Here is an 18,451-nt window from a genome sequence, read left to right as displayed (position 1 = left end):
GAGAGACAAAGAGAGAGAGTGAGACGGAGACAGAGAGGGAGAGAGACAAAGAGAGACAGAGACGGAATGAGAGAGAGTCCGAGAGATGGAGACAGACAGAGAGACACCATCTCCTTCACCGAGAGAGTGAAAGAAAGAGAGACTGGAGAAGGAACGGCTGTTTAGAGCTGCTGTAATGTAAGAACTAACTTTTTGTGAATGTTAAATGTATCTATAAACTGTGTAAATGACAAAATGTATGATGTCATTGTTTAATAAATAAAAGAGTTGCAATCGTCAAATGGTTGCGGTGTGAAAGGGAAAATAAAATGTTTCGGGACGTGCTCTTACAGGAAAATACTCCACTCTCCTTCGTGTTGGGCTTCTTATTAACCGAAACTAGCTCTAAAGACAATTCTGCCTTCCGACTTTAGGCCACACCTAGTGACGCTAAACGAGGTGTTGAGGAAGAGAGTGATTCCAGCTTCAAAATGGTTGCTATTCTTAATAACTCCACAAAAATGCTCTTTATTTATCCATTTTTACTGACTGAATGTGAAGGAATACTCAATGTAACTTCATCAGTTACATGAAGCTTCATCGGCTCTCATCCCTGCACTGAGCGACACAACACCCAGCCCAGTCTCCTCGTCCTGCTGCTGCTAGACATAAACCAAGCCGCATGACGGAAAACTTTTCACACTGAAAAGCATTTCCCCGAATGTAACGCCGTTTGTTTATCTTGCCATCTTTGGTGAAAGGTGATCTGCAAAGAAGAATGAGGAAGAAACGTTGAGAGGAGCTGAGATTCAAGAAGGGAAGCCCTTTTTCCTCTGACACACACACACACACACACACACACACACACACACACACACACACACACACACCAATCCTCCCCTGCCAAAACTGATCACTTACTGCAGGATTTAGGAGCTGGACAGGATATGAGGAGCAATCCTGACAGAAAGTGAGAACACCAGGAAATCAACTTTAACCCTTTCATGCATCGTTTCCACAATTATGGACAGGAAACTATAAGATGTAAATCACCTCCAAATTACCGGAATCTTAACTGTAATTGAATATAAACCACCATCCTGATTTCTATTGCCCTCTAGGTTATCTGCCATTCTCTGGTTTATGTTCACAAACTTTCTACTCATAACACTAATTTAAGAAGAAAAAGAGATATTCTTGTGACAGATTAGAGATATTCTTGTGACAGATTTTTAATTTCACCTCCAAAATCAGCTGCATCATACAACAGTCTGGACCTACATACATTTTGGATGGACATGTCAAGGATATTGTTGTATTTTGTTCATAAATAATATTTTCTATAAATTTGGTCATCGACATAAAACCTTTTAGAGCTGAATGTTAACAATTTTTGTTTATAAAAAACACTGGAAGATGTTTTTTTCCATTTCAAGAAGAAAGTTTTTTTTTTTTTTAATTCATGGTGTTCTTACTATTCATTTTTAAATATAAGTGATATTTAGAACAACTCAAAATTCATATGACATGCAATTATATGTTTAAAAAAAAATCAAAAGAATGTGGAAGTTTTTAATTAAGTTATGCATGAAAAGGTTAAAATTGGCAACTTCATTAGAAACTAGAGGAAGCATTTCTATGATCACTATGAATTATTATAAAAAAAAAAACAGCTCCCTAAATCAGCATGCAACAGCCTCTTCTCTTCAGAGAGCATATCACTCACTCACTCAAACACACACACACACACAATGACATAAACATGTCCTGCAGACACAACAACCACTCCTTTTTTCTCATGTTCAAAGTAGTAACACCCGTGTCTAATGGACAAAGTGATACAGAAGAAAGCGAGACGCAACTGTGTAATTATTCAAAAGGAAAAGACTCCCTACAAGCAGTCTTCTGTTCTATGTGTATGTGTGTGTGTGTGTGTGTGTGCTTCAGTATTTAGGCATTTCTGTCCATCTGTGTTAATTACGGTGTACAAGACAGAACAAAAAGAGAAGCAAAGGATAAAGAGATGGAGAATGAAGGAATGTATGTGGAGGGAAAAACAGGAAGAAAGGGTATGAAAAAAAAGAGAGGAGTCTAAAGGAAAGGAGAACAAGAGCTGGTGACATTGGTGCCAGTTAGTGCAAATAGTTCAGAAACTGCTGAGCTCATTGGTGCTGATCTAGAGTTAGCACAGAATGGTGTGAAGAACAAAAAAAAAAACAACTATCCAGTAAGCAGCAATTCTGCAGGTGGAGACGTCTTCTTGATGAGAGAGGTCAATAGAGAATGGCCAGACTGGTTGCACCTGACAGGAAGGCTACGCTAACTCAAGTAACCACTCTATACAACCGTGGTGAGCAGAAAAGCATCTCAGAAAACATAACACATTGAACCTTGAGGCATTTTTTGTTTTGTTTTGTTTTTTCCCCATGGGTAATGGGTAACAAAGCAATTTTATATGTGTACAACTTCATATTTATACCCCAGGGAAACAGGACATGGTTAAAGGCAAAAACAGAGTTCCTGGGGATTGAGAGCAAATCAAAAGTGATATAAAAGTTTTTCAATAATGATAATTTATTTATTTCAAATATTCCTTAAGGGTATCATTAATTTTGGCACATATTTCTGAGCGAAATTGCTCATTTCTTTTTCTTTTTTAAGGAGTACCAATGAGAATGACTTGAACATCTTGCTTTAATAGGAAATTATGAATTGTTGCTTGTAATATTTATATAATCATTTCAGCTCATTTTTATGATGCATGCCAATAATTCTGGAAGGCACTACAGGTCGTCCAAATTGTTAGGCATCATGCTCGGCACGTAATATGAAGGGGCAGTGGTAGCTCAGTGGTTAATGTTCCGCACTAATGACTGGAAGGTTGGGAGTTTAAATCCCAGGCCTGCCGGAGAACCACTGTTCAGATCTTTAACGCTGCACTCCCACCATCAGCGATTCTTCAGTGTGCGTCACTCGTCACTCTACGCTGGTCACTAGCAATGTGTCTGTCTTTAGTTGACTGCTGCCATGCTTTCACTGCTAGCTCCAGGTTAATGTGCTACGACTGCCCAAATGTCATCTAGCTACCACCTATACAACCATAAATCAGATATCTTCCTGCTAAAATCGAGACATTTCGGCCATTTTGACCACAAATCAGTATTCATGCTCAAATAAAAATTCAATTCTGGATGTAAATCTTTAGATACCTGACAAGATACATGACAAGATTAAATCTTTTTAATACACGGCCTGCTGTTTCCAGTTCATTTATGGCCACAATAACAACTCTATTTTAGGTAAAGCAAACACTTCAAGCCTGCAGCAGTACACTAAGTATCACCAAGTTACTCAGGAGCTGCGAGTACGAACAAATACGTGCAACCAAAAAGCACTGAAAACATGTCTCTCTTGCCACATTAATTCTTTTCTCATTTGCAGAAAGTTCACTCTAACTTTTTTTTTCATGTTGCTCATCTCGCCCACTTTGTTGCTAACAATAGCGTTCCCTCCTGTCGCTGTAGCTCGCCAGCTCATATTGAAAATAAAAAGCCATTCTGCCCCTTCACTGCCAGCGTGAACACAAGCTAACTGCTCAGCTCTATACTGCTCATTGACTAAATAAATGAATAAATAAATAAATAAGCTTGTCTTACTTAATACTCAATCATACTGGATCTAGATCTGCCATTTTATATTGTATTATTAATGTTTAACAATAATAATCTCTTCTCTTTTAAGTATGCGTACGCTTCAGCACGAAGGATCCAAAGCCCTTTACACACACACACACACACACACACACACACACACACAGTCCCGAAGTCCATTCACCTACAGCCTCTGAGGAACTCTAAGCAACAAAACACACACAGAGAGAAGGAACTTGCGTCTGTGTTTTCCTTTTCGATGATACAGTAAGGCCACTGCAGCGCGTGTGTGTGTGTGTGTGTGTGTGTGTGTGTGTGTGTGTGTGTGTGTGTATGTATGTATCTAGGGGTGTGTGTGTGTGTGTCCCAGGAGTCCCGTGGACACCATGCCTGTAGCCCCGGTACAGCAGATGGCACTAACACAGGCACTGCCAATTTACATGTAAATAGAGCAAGCGAGAGAGAGAGAGCGAGAGAGAGAGAGAGAGAGAGCACAAGAGAGAGAGACAGACAGTGTGAGAAAGAGACTGAAGCAGGGTGGGGGTGCGCCGGATGCTCTCTCTTCCACTCTTGGGTCTAATAATGATACAATGCCAACCTTGCAGCATCCGCAAACAGAGACATGGAAGATCGATGGAAGAAGAGAGGCAGAAAACAATGAGGGGGTAAAAGATGAAGCGAAACAGAAGTAGGGGGAATGAAGAGGAGATGGATGGATAGATTGAAAGATGCATAAAAGAAGAGAATAAAGAGATACAGACGGGGGGGGGGGGGGGGTGAGAGAGAGACAGGCGAGGAGACAGAAAGACAAATGGGTTGCAGGTGGAGTGCCAATATTAAATTATTTATATGACAGTAATCGCTGTTTACAATGTTATCACTCTGTACTGAAAAGTTCTAATAAAATAACAAGTAACCTAAAAAACTGAGTCTTCCCCTTTTTGCTTTCTTTGCATCATGTGTTTGAAGCGCATGTGGTTATCAGTACATGCTCACACAACAGAGAGAGAGAGTGAGAGAGAGAGAGAGAGAGAGAGAGAGAGAGAGAGAGAGGGAGAGAGGGAGAGAGGGAGGAAAAAAAAGGATCATCCGTTCTCCTACCCAAGATAGAAGCAGATGACGCTAACAAAAAGAAAGCTCATTTTTCAGCGTTAGCTGCATTAGCGGCAGGACCGGGAGTGGATGAGTCAGCGGAAAGAGCTTACTAACCATTGCACTGCTGCCAGGGCAGGCCAGATGGACAACACACACCCAGCCAAGCCTGGTCAAGAAGGGCTGAAACACACACACACACACACACACAATGCTGAGATCTCAATAGGATAATGTGAGGCAGCTCGAGCTTTAATCGCTCATAGATGACCAGCATACCTAAACCAAAACACACACACACACACAATGCTGAGATCTCAGTAAGATAATGCAAGGCAGCTGAAGCTTTAATCAGTCATAGATGAACAGCGTAAATGTGAAAATGGAGTCAGACGGCAATTCTGGTCCGTACGTATTCCCGTTTCCACCAGATAGAAAAGAAAAAGAAAAAACTCGCAAAACATTTTTTTCTTTATTTTTGGGAAGCAGTAAGTCAAAGTTTTGACTTATTATCTCAAAGATTTGTCTTCTCAAAATTATGACTTCTCAAACTATGGACTTATTATCTCAAAATAGTTATTTCTCTCTAAATTTTTCTTTAGTATCTCAAAATTTTTCTTTAGCATCTCAAAGGTTTGACTTAATATCTCAAAGGTTTGACTTAATATCTCAAAGGTTTGACTTAATATCTCAAAGGCTTGACTTAATATCTCAAACTTCTCAAACTATTGACTTATTATCTCAAAATTCTTACTTCTCTCTAAATTTTTCTTTAGCATCTCAAAATTTTGACTTAATATCTCAAAGGTTTGACTTAATATCTCAAAGGTTTGACTTAATATCTCAAAATTCTTACTATTTCAAAATTTTGACTTGTTCTTATAGTTTTGATTTATTATCTCAAACTTATCTCAAAATTACGACTTCTCAAACTACTGACTTCTCAAAATTCTTACTATCTCAATTTTTATTTAGTATCTCTAAATTTTGACTTAATATCTCAAATTTTGACTTATTATCTCAAACTTCTTACTATTTCAAAATTTTGACTTGTTCTCAAAATTTGATTTGTTCTCAAAATTTTGATTTATTGTCTCAAACTTATCTCAAAATTACGACTTCTCAGATTTTGACTTATTTATTACTGCAAAATTTTGTGAAATGATGTTGAATGTATGACTTGGTATCCCCAAATAATACGTTCCTAACAACCATGATGTAGCTAACTTAGGATCTGTGTGTTGGATAATACGTAGAAAATGTGTATGCTTAATACAAATTCACCATTTGATACATTTAGCCAGCTAGTTACCTACCTACAAAGCTAGCTAATTAGGTTATCCTGCTAAACAGCTTCAAGCTCTGCAATAGATAAGATTTAAAAGGACACATTATTTGTCTAGAGCCGTCATCATTTGTCAAAATTTGAGATAAATCAGAATTGAGATAATAAATCATAACTTTGAGATAAGGCCAAATTTTTAGATACTATGTCAGAAGTTTGGGATAAGTCCAAATTTTGAGATAATAAGCCAAAATTCTGAGATAATAAGTTAGAATTTTAGAATAAGTCAACATTCTGAGATAAGCAAAAAAAATCTGAGATAAGTCAAAATTATGACATGATGCTGCTGCTGCCAAAAATGTAATTTTGTAGTTTATGTAATTTCTTTTCTTTTGTACTTAGAGGAAAGGGGTTTCCATAAGTTCCTTTGCTTTTTGTGCAGGGTAAATATCATATATTGTAGACTGGCTTATTTAGACATGTCTGAACTATAAAAACATACATGTCCCTGAAGGCAGTGTGAAAACGTGGACAAGGTGGAAGCAGGAAGTGGAGTTTTAGGAGCTGCTAAAATAAGATCCATATCCATCACATGTGCATTAGTGAAGCTGGTCTGAGCAGACGGACAGATGGCGAAAGGCAGGGGAACATCTCTGACTCGCGCATAATCTATCAGACACTCTGTGTGTGTTAGCATGGAACCCCTGGTGCTCTGTTGGTTTAGGAAACATAAGTATCTCCAAGGAGAGTGAGTGAGAAAAAATTAGGCTGTTCTTTTTCTTGATGGTAGGAGCCTTTTTCAAGGGCCCTAAAGTAAGGGGGGGATGGGCCAGGCAGCCGAGAATGATGGGATGCTGGAGAAAAGGGATGTAGAGCGACAGTCTTTTTCATCCTCAAGGTGCCACAGAGATGCTGAGTGCATTGATCTCGCAGTGCCGCTCTTGTTCTGAACGTACAGTAAACCCCCCCTCCGCTGAAACTCATTTCATTAAAGGAAAAACTCAGAGACAGCATTAGGAAGAAGCTCTCAGAGAAGAAGCCAGATTCAAAAAAAAAAAAAAAAAAAAAAAATCCTGCTCTGGGAAACATACCATCATCAAAAGGACTTCCTTATTAGGCTTCCGATGAATTAAAGATGTTTTAAATTACTATATTAAATTACGTGTAATGGGAATCTTGTTTATAAATCTATGCTGCAAAACTAAATAAAGCTACTCGCGAAAATCTGTAGCTAGCATACTAAGTTTGTCTTTTAACAAACAATGCTACATTGCGACATACTACAATGATGGAAAACTCTTCACCCTAGTCAAATCTTAGCGGACAGGACACTGTGTAGTGAGCAAGCAGCTCACTCAATAGTGAACCGCTAAGATAAACAGCATCTGTATAATCACCATCTAACATGTATATAGTACAACACTGCATGCTAAATTGTTAACAGCTGGTGGACAGCTTAGCGTTTAGCCTGACTATCTGATGACATCATCGTATATCTTTAGCAGAACAGAGGCTGCTATGTACAGTACACATGGAGCTACTTTGTTCTAAATGACATGCAATTTAACCGGAGAAACAGTTCATGATGCCTGTTAGTTGATCCCGTTGCTTGGTGCTGCTCCGTATATCCTGTCAAGTTAGTGTATATGCTGTGTAGTCACTTAAAATAAATGCACAGGGAATCATTATCTGTGCTGTGCTTATTATCTTACACTGCCTTGATATTTCGGTCAACTATATAAAGGTGACGAAGACGACAATAAAAACTAGAGTGACAGCTGTAGAGCATTGATTAGAGTATTGTTTCAAACTACTGAACCCAAACTGCATCAAATTAATTCAATCTCTGGTTACATTACTGATCTAAATTCAGTGAGCTGAAACCAACTCTAGTATTCCCAAGAACATTTTAGACCATGTGTGAAAATCTGTTTGAACATGTACTCTGGGTATCTACGGGAGATTTTTGAGCGACGTTAGACAGCATTCTCCACCACGTCAAAACACCCAGACCAGTTGGCCAGACTGAAATCCGAGTGGTGTAGTGTGTGTTAATATGCAAATCAGATCATTACACATAAATGCTGATTTTCAGTGTTTTCCTTGCCTTTAGCTGTTTTCTGAAATGGTTGCTTCAAAAAAATCATGATTTTTGCTCGGTTTTTAATCTCACTAACATTTTTAAAAGCGTCAGTATCAGCATTCACAGGGTATGTGCGTCATCTATCGGGAAGGCTTACAGTGATCGACATTTACACTAATGGAGCTAAAATGCATCTCAGACCCCCTGAAGTGGTTTGAGCAATAGGGTTTAAATCTGCAAATGCGTCATTTGCACTTTCATTTTTATGTGGATTTTCACCCAGATATAATCCTGATACACAAGACGCATGAAACAACCAAATATAAATGTGGTCTAAGACCCTATAATATAATATTTCAAAGCAAACAAACTTTTTTTTTTTTTTTTTTTTTTTTAAATTATGCTTAGGTGTCATTTGCTCAATCCATAATACTCACACTCCTCTATCTATCCTGTCTATCCTCTCAGACTCCTACACAATCAACTATGTCCTTTCTACCAAACTAAACTCCGTCCACCTCTCTCCTCTGCTGAGATGAGTCACGGTCCTTCCCTGCGTCCTTCGCATTCCTCCATCTCTCACTCATTCTCCTCTCATGCCGATGACAGAAGGCACCGGAGCCTCATTTCCTCCATGGATAAATAAATCCGTCAGAGATTCGTGACTCACTACCGGTTCTTGGTCCATCTTCACCTAATACACACTAATATACGGTGCCACAGTTGCACTCATTTTGCTCCCAAAGCACAAGTAAATCCACTCTCAAAGGCTTCACGATGACCTAATACACTGAATCGGCTGAAATGAAAGCAGGAAAATGGCAAAAATGTGCGGCTGTTTCTCAATAGCAAGGATGTCAAGAGTGGACTTGTACACTATATGGCCAAAGATATGTGGACGTCACACTCATATGTGCTCATATCTCATTCCGAACCTATGGGCATTAATATGGAGTTAGTCCCCTCTTTCTTGATATAATATTTTTCACTCTTCTAGGAAGGCCTTCCACTAGATTTTGGAGTGTGGCTATGGGCATTTGTGCCCATTCAGCCATAAGCGCATTAGTGAGGTCAGGCGAGAAGGTCTGGTACACAGTCGGTGCTTCAATTCATCCCAATTCATCAGGTGCTCAGCGGGGCTGATGTCAGTGCTCTGTATAGGCTAGTCAAGTTCTATCACACCAACCTTGTCAACCATGTCTTTATGGACCTCGGCTTGTTATGCTGGAACAGGTTTCACCTAGGCCCCTTAGTTCCAGTGAAGGGAAATCTTAATGCTTCAGCATACAAAGATATTCTAGACAATTGTGTACTTTGTGGTAACAGTTTGGGGGAAGGCCAGGTGTCAGATGTCCACCTACCTTTGGATATATATAGTGTATATCCTGGAAGCATGTCCAAGATTCTCAATAATGCTTTAATCCTCATCACATGTAACAGTAATGATGAGGTTTCCATCCATCTCAGTTGTTGCCAAGTCCCACCTCATTATCCTACTGCTTATCCTACCTTAAAGATCTGCACTACCTTAAAAAACACCCTTGCTTCAGTGGATGATCTCACCTGCATTCTACAGATTTGGACCAAAGAACTGCTGCTGTAATCATAAAGACTGTCCTGTGCTCATCCCAGGACTCCTATTCACAATATGCTCATATGCTTTCAGCACAAGTAGTACTGTTTGACTTTAGGATATATAGTTGTACAATAGTAATGATTGATAATCCCACTATCAGCTGTGACCCCGAACACGATGGGTTCTCTTTTGAGTCTGGTTCTTCAAGGCTTTTTCCTCATGCTGTCTCAGGGAGTTTTCCCTTTCCACTGTCGCCTCTGGTTTGCTCATTAAGTACATAAACCTCCACTCAGATTTCTGTAAAGCTGCTATGTGACAATATCTAGTGTTGAACTCACTATACAAATAAAATGGAATTGAAATGAATCCCATTTTATTTGTATAGTGAGTTGAACAATGTGCACAGCATGTGCACAGCAGAGATCACCAACTGCCCTGTTTTGTTTATGTGAATATACGGCCATATACATTTGACTAGAATCACTCTGATGTTCCAGATGTTCCAGTTCCACTTTTGCCATTTTTTTCATCAGAACTCTGATCCGATAATGAAGCCCTATTAATAAATGAACCAATTCTCTGCAGGCTTTTGCTGCCAATTTATGTGAGGTGTGACAGTGACATGCTTTGACAGTTTGGGTACATTCACGAGCAAGATCTGAGTCGTGTCAGAAAACATAACACACGTTCAGGGCAAAAAAAAAAAAAAATGTGTCATTAGATTGGGGCAGAAAATGCCAAATCTGATCCGATACCAATCCACTGTTTCAGGCCAGCATTCGCCCTGATGCTAAACCGCAGTATTAGACTGGTAGATCCCCAAGAATCACTAAGGCCCCGTTCACACCTGGCGTTAACATGCGTCCTGGGTGATCGGATCACAAGTGGAGAGCTGAGACGCATGTCTGTTCACACCTGGCATGATGAATGTGTCTCCAGTGACCACTTGTGATTGGACTCCATACATCATTTCCACTGGAGAAAGTCTATCACGCACATTTATTATGTCAGTCTTCCGCTGCATTTATTTTCAGACAGAAATGTCATGCGAATCATCCCTCATGTCCCTTTACAGTTCAACGTTTTAGTCGAAGTTTCAAAAGCTTTTATCACGTGGTCTGCTAACAAAACTTAAATGAATGCGAGATGAGATGACAAATGAAGCTAGGAAAAGCAGCTGCTTTTTTCTCTCCTCTTACAGCATCACCTTTATCTATTATCCTCGTGGCCAAGAGCTCTACCGTACAGACAAACAGTCTCGTAATGATCACATATTTTCCGGCTAGAGCAATGACTTGCAACAGCTCATCATTGAGCTGTTGGTCTTTCGTTGCTGTCCGGGACGCATCGAGACGCATTCGTCTTCACACTACAGATGTGATGAGGCCATATGCATCCCGGACCACCTCCAAACGTGGTTTGAGTGATCGGATCACAACGCATCTTTGAGGTGCGTTTGACCCCGTTCACACTTGTACTTAGCGTCGAGCACTTACGATCAGATCACCCAAGATGCATGTTAATGCCAGGTATGAACTTACAACCTCCCAATAATGGGGCAAAACCTTCAAAACCTTTAAACCTGTTCATTTTTATATTGTGCATTAATCACCTAAATATTGTAAAACAAGTTTTTGCACTTGACAATGGTTTAAAAAAAAAAAAAAAAAAAAAAAAGCTGGTGTATACATAAATATGAAGATGTGATCAATTTGGAAATATGTTTTTGGAGTGTGTGTTCCAGCTTGTCCACAACTGTGTGCTTGTTTAAAGATGATCTTTTCCACTCACATCATAACGATGTTTTGAAGGAAACGCACATTTCTGATTTTCTTTCAGACATTTGCTGAGAATTTGTAAAAACATCTCGAGGTCTTATCATCCAGACCATGCGCAAGCCCTGTTGTCTTTCTTGTGCAGCGAGCTTTAGCACTATCTTAATGAGCAGAGAGAAAGCTATAGCTCAGCAGCCGTGATCAATTTGTAAATCAGCATCAGCTACCATCCTTTAATCTCAGACACACCCGCAATCAGAGAGAGAGAGAGAGAGAGAGAGAGAGAGAGAGAGAGAGAGAGTGCACACATGCACACAAATGAAGCCCTGGTCTTATCGATGGCACTAAAACGGCCATTATTTTGGCTCCGTTTGACTTTATTACTTTATTATTATACATGAGCCTGCATCGATGGAACGCTGTCGCTGCTGCATCGGATTCACTGGAGTGTGTGTTTGTGAAAAAGAAAGCTAGAGAGAGGGAGTGAGAGAGTGAGTGTGCATGTATATGTGCTGTGTGGCCTGCTTCACACTTCTATTCTCGTATTCGAACCTTCAAAAAGATCAGAGACGCAACAGCAGGCGCATATGACCTCATGTCTAAAGCGTCCACCCTCCTACTCAAGATGCTTGAGGAAAAAAAAAAAAAAAAAAAAAAAAAAAGACTATTTCTTATGGATTTTATCTCACTTGGTTTTATCTCACTTGTACAGGCAGGCTACTCCAGGCAGGAGAGAGAGAGAGAGAGAGAGAGACAGAGAGAGAAAGAACAATGCACGTAGCCTGTATTGGAAAGGGCCGCTCCATTATTCATTAAGTGTAGGGTGGGATCCTGCCCAAACACCCCAATGCACACTAACCCTCCTTCCTTTGGTAAACTATCAGGTACAGAGAGAGAGTGAGAGATGGAGAGACGAAAATAAACAAAGGGTGGGTTTGAAAACTGCATATAAATGTACGCTTGTGAGTCTGAATGCTGCACACATACTAACAAAGAAAGAAAGCGAGAGAGCAAGAGAGAGAGAGAGAGAGAGACAGGGGCAGCGCTATAATGTGTGTATGCCAAGTGTTTTAATGTGGTGTACACTCTAAGATGAAACAAAAGAACCAGTTCAACAAAGAAAAGCTGAGAAGAAAGAAACACAGATGTTTGATGATGCCTCTGTGTGTTGGAGAAACACAAACCTGCACAGAACAGCAGACTTATAATAAAGCGACCCAGATGAATCGAGGGTGTGGAGCAGGCTGTTCATAATAACAGGGCTGGATATTCTACACCTGAACACTAATCTGAACACTCCTGACCTCACATTACTGCTGTGTACTTCTCCTTTTTACAGAGAAGCACTGTGGGGGGAAAGAGAGAGAGAGAGAGAGAGAGAGAGAGAGAGAGAGATTAATTTGATAGTGTTTCTAAATAATAGAACATTAAAAGGAACGCGAGTTTCAATCCTGATGATGACACAGTCACCCGTAGCCGAGAGAGCAAAATTGGCCGTGGACTCTGGGTGGGAGGAATGGCACACTCCCGTTCACTTGTCAATCACAGAGATGCTAACCAATCACGGGCATCTCTGAGCTCATGTATGCGGAAGAGGGCAGATAGCGCTGGCTTCATGTGCCGCTGAGGAAGCATGTCCGAGCCTTCACCCTACCCGTTTGGGAGTTGTCACAAACCAAATTGGGGAAAATTTGGTAAATATTAACATGCATATAAAGGTGATTAATAATTTAAAAAAAAAAACTAATGTGGTAATTAGCAAGGCCCTTAATTAACATAAGCTGTGTTTACACAGACTAAGATGTTTCCAAAGCTAAGACTAAGGCCTTGTCCATGTGTATACTGATATTTTCAAAAACACATTTTTTTTTTACTCTGTATTCTGGCCTCCTGTTCATTTTTGGGTCACTGAAAACAAAGGTTTCCTGAAATGCTCTCCAAGGTGGAGAAATTTCACTGTTTTCATATGCGTACGTTTTGGAAAACACTGATGTCAGTTATCAACCACTGTGGTTTTGCTAGTACTTCGTTCATCTCAGCTGCTGATCAGCTTGTTACTTTATAGTCTGTAATGTCTTTGATAACGTGTTTGTAAATGGTTTTAATTACTCCCTCATGCCGAGGTGCCAGAATATGATACACAATGTACTGCTTCACAAATGTGAATCCTTGTGTGAACTTTTGGCCATGTTGGTGTTTTTCTGCATTTCTCCTTCTCTACCGCTCAACACACATACTCAGAATGCTATTCCTGAGCCGTCTAACAGTTTATGACATACTATCACTGGGCTTGTGTGCTCATGGGTGTGTTTTCAATATTGTTTTTGTGTGCACAAAGATATTTAAAAAAAAAAAAAAAAAAAAGGAAATCTGTTTGTGTGGATGACAGTTCTTTTGAAAACGTAGGAGAACGAACAATTATTTAAAAAATATACGTATATGTGGCCTGAGAAAGACTAATACACAGAGAGTGTATGAGAGAGAAGAAGCCTAAAGGGAGACGCAGGGCAAATGCCAACGAAAACATTTCCAAGGATCCAACACAGCCCACAATGCAGCAGGGCCGCTCCACAATACTTAAGAGGATAGGCATGTGTAAAAGTATGTGTCTCTCTGTGAGGATCTGAAGGAACGAGAGAACAGGACTGAGGAAAAACTGCAGGGAATTTGTGGGCATCCGAGTGATTGATGAAGTATCTAAATGTGTGTGTGTGTTGGAGGGCAGAGTGCCTGATCTGGCATGGACAAACATATCTGCTATCGATCAACGCCAGAGTACATCAGGCTGCTACCCAAACTGCCCACATACCACAACCTGAGGAAGAAGAAAACACTCGCTCCATAGACACACTAGCGAGCAATCAGCAATAGGAACGGTTCATTTCCTGTCTGAGAGCTGCGTATCTGGTGACGGGGGTGTTGAGTAACAAACCAGAGATTCTCCCAATTTTATGCAAATTAATTATGACTCAGTGAAGTGACAAGTTTTGGCTCGATTTGCAGTAAAACTGGAGTTAAAACTGGAATTGGAGTCCAGCCTACAATAATCTAGCTTGCTACGAAATCAAATATCCTGTCATGGCTCGTCGTGATGTTAGACGGGAGGTCTAGCCAACAGTTAGCAATATCTAGCAATAGTTCAACAACAAACTATTAGCGCTGAACAATGAATTATATCATGAGGTCTCAAATGTGGGTCAAACTATCGCTCACACACTTAAAGCTTATCTGTCTTTAAGTGTGTATGTGTGTAAGAGTCTGGCCCATATTTGAGACTTCGTGATATAATTCATTGTTCAATACTAATATAGCGTGATTTAAATTTTTTTTTTTTTTTACAGTCTGTAATGCTCTACTCCAAACATGGAAAACAAAAAAGTAACCCTTTTGTTCAAACCTCACGGTTCTACCATCTGTCTTTTTCTGTAATTTGTACTTTGATTGGACAATATGTGCTTAATGTATCTACTTCTAGTCGCCTATCCAAAGGCATTTTGGGGTTTAAAAAAAAAAAAAAGGATGAGAGAATTAATAATTCACCTTTTTTGTGTTTCCAAGACTATATTTCACGTGCGCTTTCTCAATCAGCCTCCTGAAGATGTTTTCATGGATGTGTCAGCGAAGCAGGCTGAAAAATATTATCCCAAATGCACACAAAATACAGGGTTTCATGGTTACACAGCAGTCACTGCAACAATCTACTGTCTGGGCTAGAAAGAAATCAGCCCCAGCCTCGCATCTTCATATCACTGTGTATTCTTCTTAAAACCATCAGTGGTGCTGTTGCGCTTGGTTCCACAAAAATCCAAAATAATCACTTGTTAACGGCTAATAATCTGATATAGATGCTAAAAATAAAACCTTATAATGATATGACCTTATAATGAACCTTATAATGAACCTTATAAAGTCATTTTATTTTGAAAGACAGTGTTAGGACTTGGCCTTTTATAAGGTATATGAGGAGGTTTATCAGACTTATAGCCAGTGATTTCATTTTAAAGTGCCTTACTGGTCAGTGCTGATGCTTAAAGCAAAAGAATGAAAGACAATACATTTTAAACAGAAGTAATATTGAATATAAATTATACAGAAGCCCAAAAAAAGCTGGATGTCCAATAGAGACTGGCAGTAAAATCAGCAACGTGCCACCTCCTATCAGCCTCAGGCTAAATCTTCATTAATTCTCCACTCTGGTGCCAACCGGCCGCTCCACCAGCGTCTCATGTTTCCAGCAACCGTGTGCCTGGGATTCTCTTCTCCTGTGGTGTAATTCAATCAGGGCTTAATGCTCGTTCACAGCTCAAGTGGGGAGATCCTTCAACACTCTCAGCGCTAAAGCAAAAAAATAATCTCCGTATGAACATCGTTTCAATTTCCTGCGTGAAGACGTGCAGAAGATGGCAGATTTCTACGCAGCGGCAGGCAGCGTGCGAATAGTAAGCGTCTAAGGTAATAAAATTGTGCGTGGTGAACATTCTGCTTTATAGCATAATCTACAAAATGGAGGACTTTTCCTGTTTGTTTGTGGTTTTTCTCTAACTTGACAAGCAGAGATTAAAAAAAAAAAAAAAAAAAACAGAGGATGGTGAGGGAATGACAGGATGACCGAAAACAGGAACTACCTTGTCTCACGCACATTCCATAACATTAAATGTAACTATAAATGGATAAGATGTACACGTTGTTCATTACTAAATTAAAAAAAAAATTATAATCTTTGGCAAATTGCTGTAGTGTTAGAGGAATAAAACACTTTGAAATGCTGTTATTAGAAAATAATTGTCTTCTGGGTTGTAAGAGTAACTCCGCTTTTTTCAGCAGGTCACATTACACCACCCGGTCGTTGATTAATATCCTATAACGGCACGCACGGCAGTGTTTTATTCCTTACTAATTGTGTAACTGGTACATAACTACAGGCAGCTGAATAGACTCTGAGGCCAATTTGCCTGCTTTTATTATAATAAATATCTAACAGTAATGACAGCCTGAGTCAGTGATTACACGCTGCAAAATACACACACCCTTGTCCTTGTGTGCACAGTAAAGTTAATGGGAGGTAGAGTGTGTGTGTATACACAGTGTGTGTTTGCGACTTCCCTGCAGAACCACTCCCTCTCAGCTTAGATTCATTACACACACACACACACACAAACTGAGCAAGAGCTGTGTCTCAAATCACATACTCCTAATACTTCAAGTATTCACAGCAAAAAGAATCGTTCATGTACACATTTACATGTACACACTCCAATGTTTTCAGATATCCTTTGTGCACTCAGTGGAAACACACACGACTAGTTACATACACTTACGTCATAGAGTATAGAGCACTGATGTTTGCAAGTCACTGCTAACGTTTTCTCAGTGCTGCTCTAACTTACTAGATTAAACTCATCAAATAAGAAGAATAACAATTTAAAAAAAGACAAAGACGAAGAAGAATAAGACGAAGATGAACAATAAGATGAAGACAAAAAATAAGAAGAAGAAGAAGAAGAAGAAAAAGAGATGAAGACAAAAATGAAGACAAAGAAGACTAAGGAGAAGATAAAGAAGAATGAGAAAGAAGAATAAGACAGAGGAAGACGAAGAATGAGAAAAAGAAAAATAAGACTAAGAATAAGAAACAAGATGACAAAGAAGACTGAAAAAAAGAAGATGAAGAAGAAGACAAAGATGAGTACGACGACAAAGAAGAATAAGGGGAAGATGAAGATTAAAGGGAAGATGAAGAATAAGGGGAAGATGAAGACAAAGTTAAATAACACGAAGATGAAGAAGAATCCAGAAGACCAAGAAGAATGAGAAAGAACAGGACAAAAACAAAGAATAAAAAAAAGAAAATATAGGATGAAGATGAAGACAAAGGAAAAACAAAGATAAAGAGTAAATCGAAGACAAAAGAGACAAAGATGATTAAGAAGAAGACAAAGAAGAATAAACAGAGAGGAAGACAAAAAGGAAGACAAAGAAGAATAAGGGGAAGATAAAGAATAAGTTAAAGAAGAATGAGATAAAGAAGAATAAGACAAAGACAAAAAAGAATGAGGCAAAGAAGAATGAGATAAGGAAGAAGACAAAGATGAAGAAGAATGACAAAAAGAAGAAAAAGACAAAGATGAAGACGAAGAAGAATAAGGGGAAGATGAAGAATAAGAAAGAAGAAGAATGAGATAAAGAAGAGTAAAATAAAGACGAAGAAGAATGAGGCAAAGAAGAATGAGATAAAGAAGAATAAGACAAAGACAAAGATGAAGAAGAAAAAGAAGAAGATGAAGAATGAGAAAAAGAAAAATAATACAAAGATGAAGACGAAGACGATGAAGAATAAGGAGAAGATGAAGAATAAGACAAAGATGAAGATGACGAAGAATAAGACGAAGCAGAATCCAGACCTACAGAATTTAACAAAATCATAAAGCATAAGGTTAAAAAGCAAGCTCACTTGCTATATTGTATATGTACACTGATACGCACACGCACGCACACGCACGCACGCACGCACACACACACACACACACACACACACACACACACACACGCTGCAAACATGAAGGGAATCCCTGACACAGCTGCCTCCATCCACCAGCTGTCTGACTCCACCCACAAAGAAGCCCGGCACTTAGAGGTACCCATCACCACGGCGACGCTCTAAATAATGCAAACTGCTGAGCATGCTGGGAAATTACAGAGAAAGCTGCATTGCTGCAGGGGGGGGGGACGGGGAGTTTCGGCCCTGAATACACACAATAGCCCGAGTTGCTGTGGATCCACACACACCCTAGCCTCACACTGTAACTGAGATATGTTTCTGTAATATGTTCAAAGCTATTGGCTTATCGCTTGTGTTTGAAGGACTGAAACAGAACCGGGTCTTCACTTGTGGAAACATCGACACACTCCCACGTCAGAGACGGTTATCTTCCAAGAGCAGGTCGTGAAGTGTTTGATTCTTCTTCCGCCACAGCAATTTGCCAATAGTTCCAATTTTATTAGTAAAAAAAT

At 39.5% G+C, this 18,451-nt stretch overlaps 1 protein-coding gene across 4 annotated transcripts in view; it reads right to left on the bottom strand.

The window, feature by feature from the left end:
- The window catches only part of pak1 (p21 protein (Cdc42/Rac)-activated kinase 1), a 68,011-nt gene that overhangs the window by 36,450 nt on the left and 13,110 nt on the right, over positions 1-18,451 (bottom strand). Inside the window, exon 2 of one of the 4 annotated variants that reach the window (XM_053234871.1) lies at positions 4,839-4,904. The exons of the other annotated variants lie outside the window; for them this stretch is intronic. The gene's annotated coding sequence lies outside the window, so the exon portion shown is untranslated. The remainder of the gene's footprint in view (positions 1-4,838; positions 4,905-18,451) is intronic. 4 annotated transcript variants of the gene reach the window in all.

Source organism: Pangasianodon hypophthalmus, chromosome 6 (genome assembly GCF_027358585.1).
Source record: "Pangasianodon hypophthalmus isolate fPanHyp1 chromosome 6, fPanHyp1.pri, whole genome shotgun sequence".
Taxonomy (NCBI): Eukaryota; Metazoa; Chordata; class Actinopteri; order Siluriformes; family Pangasiidae; genus Pangasianodon; species Pangasianodon hypophthalmus.
This window is presented reverse-complemented; position numbering and strand designations above follow the sequence as displayed.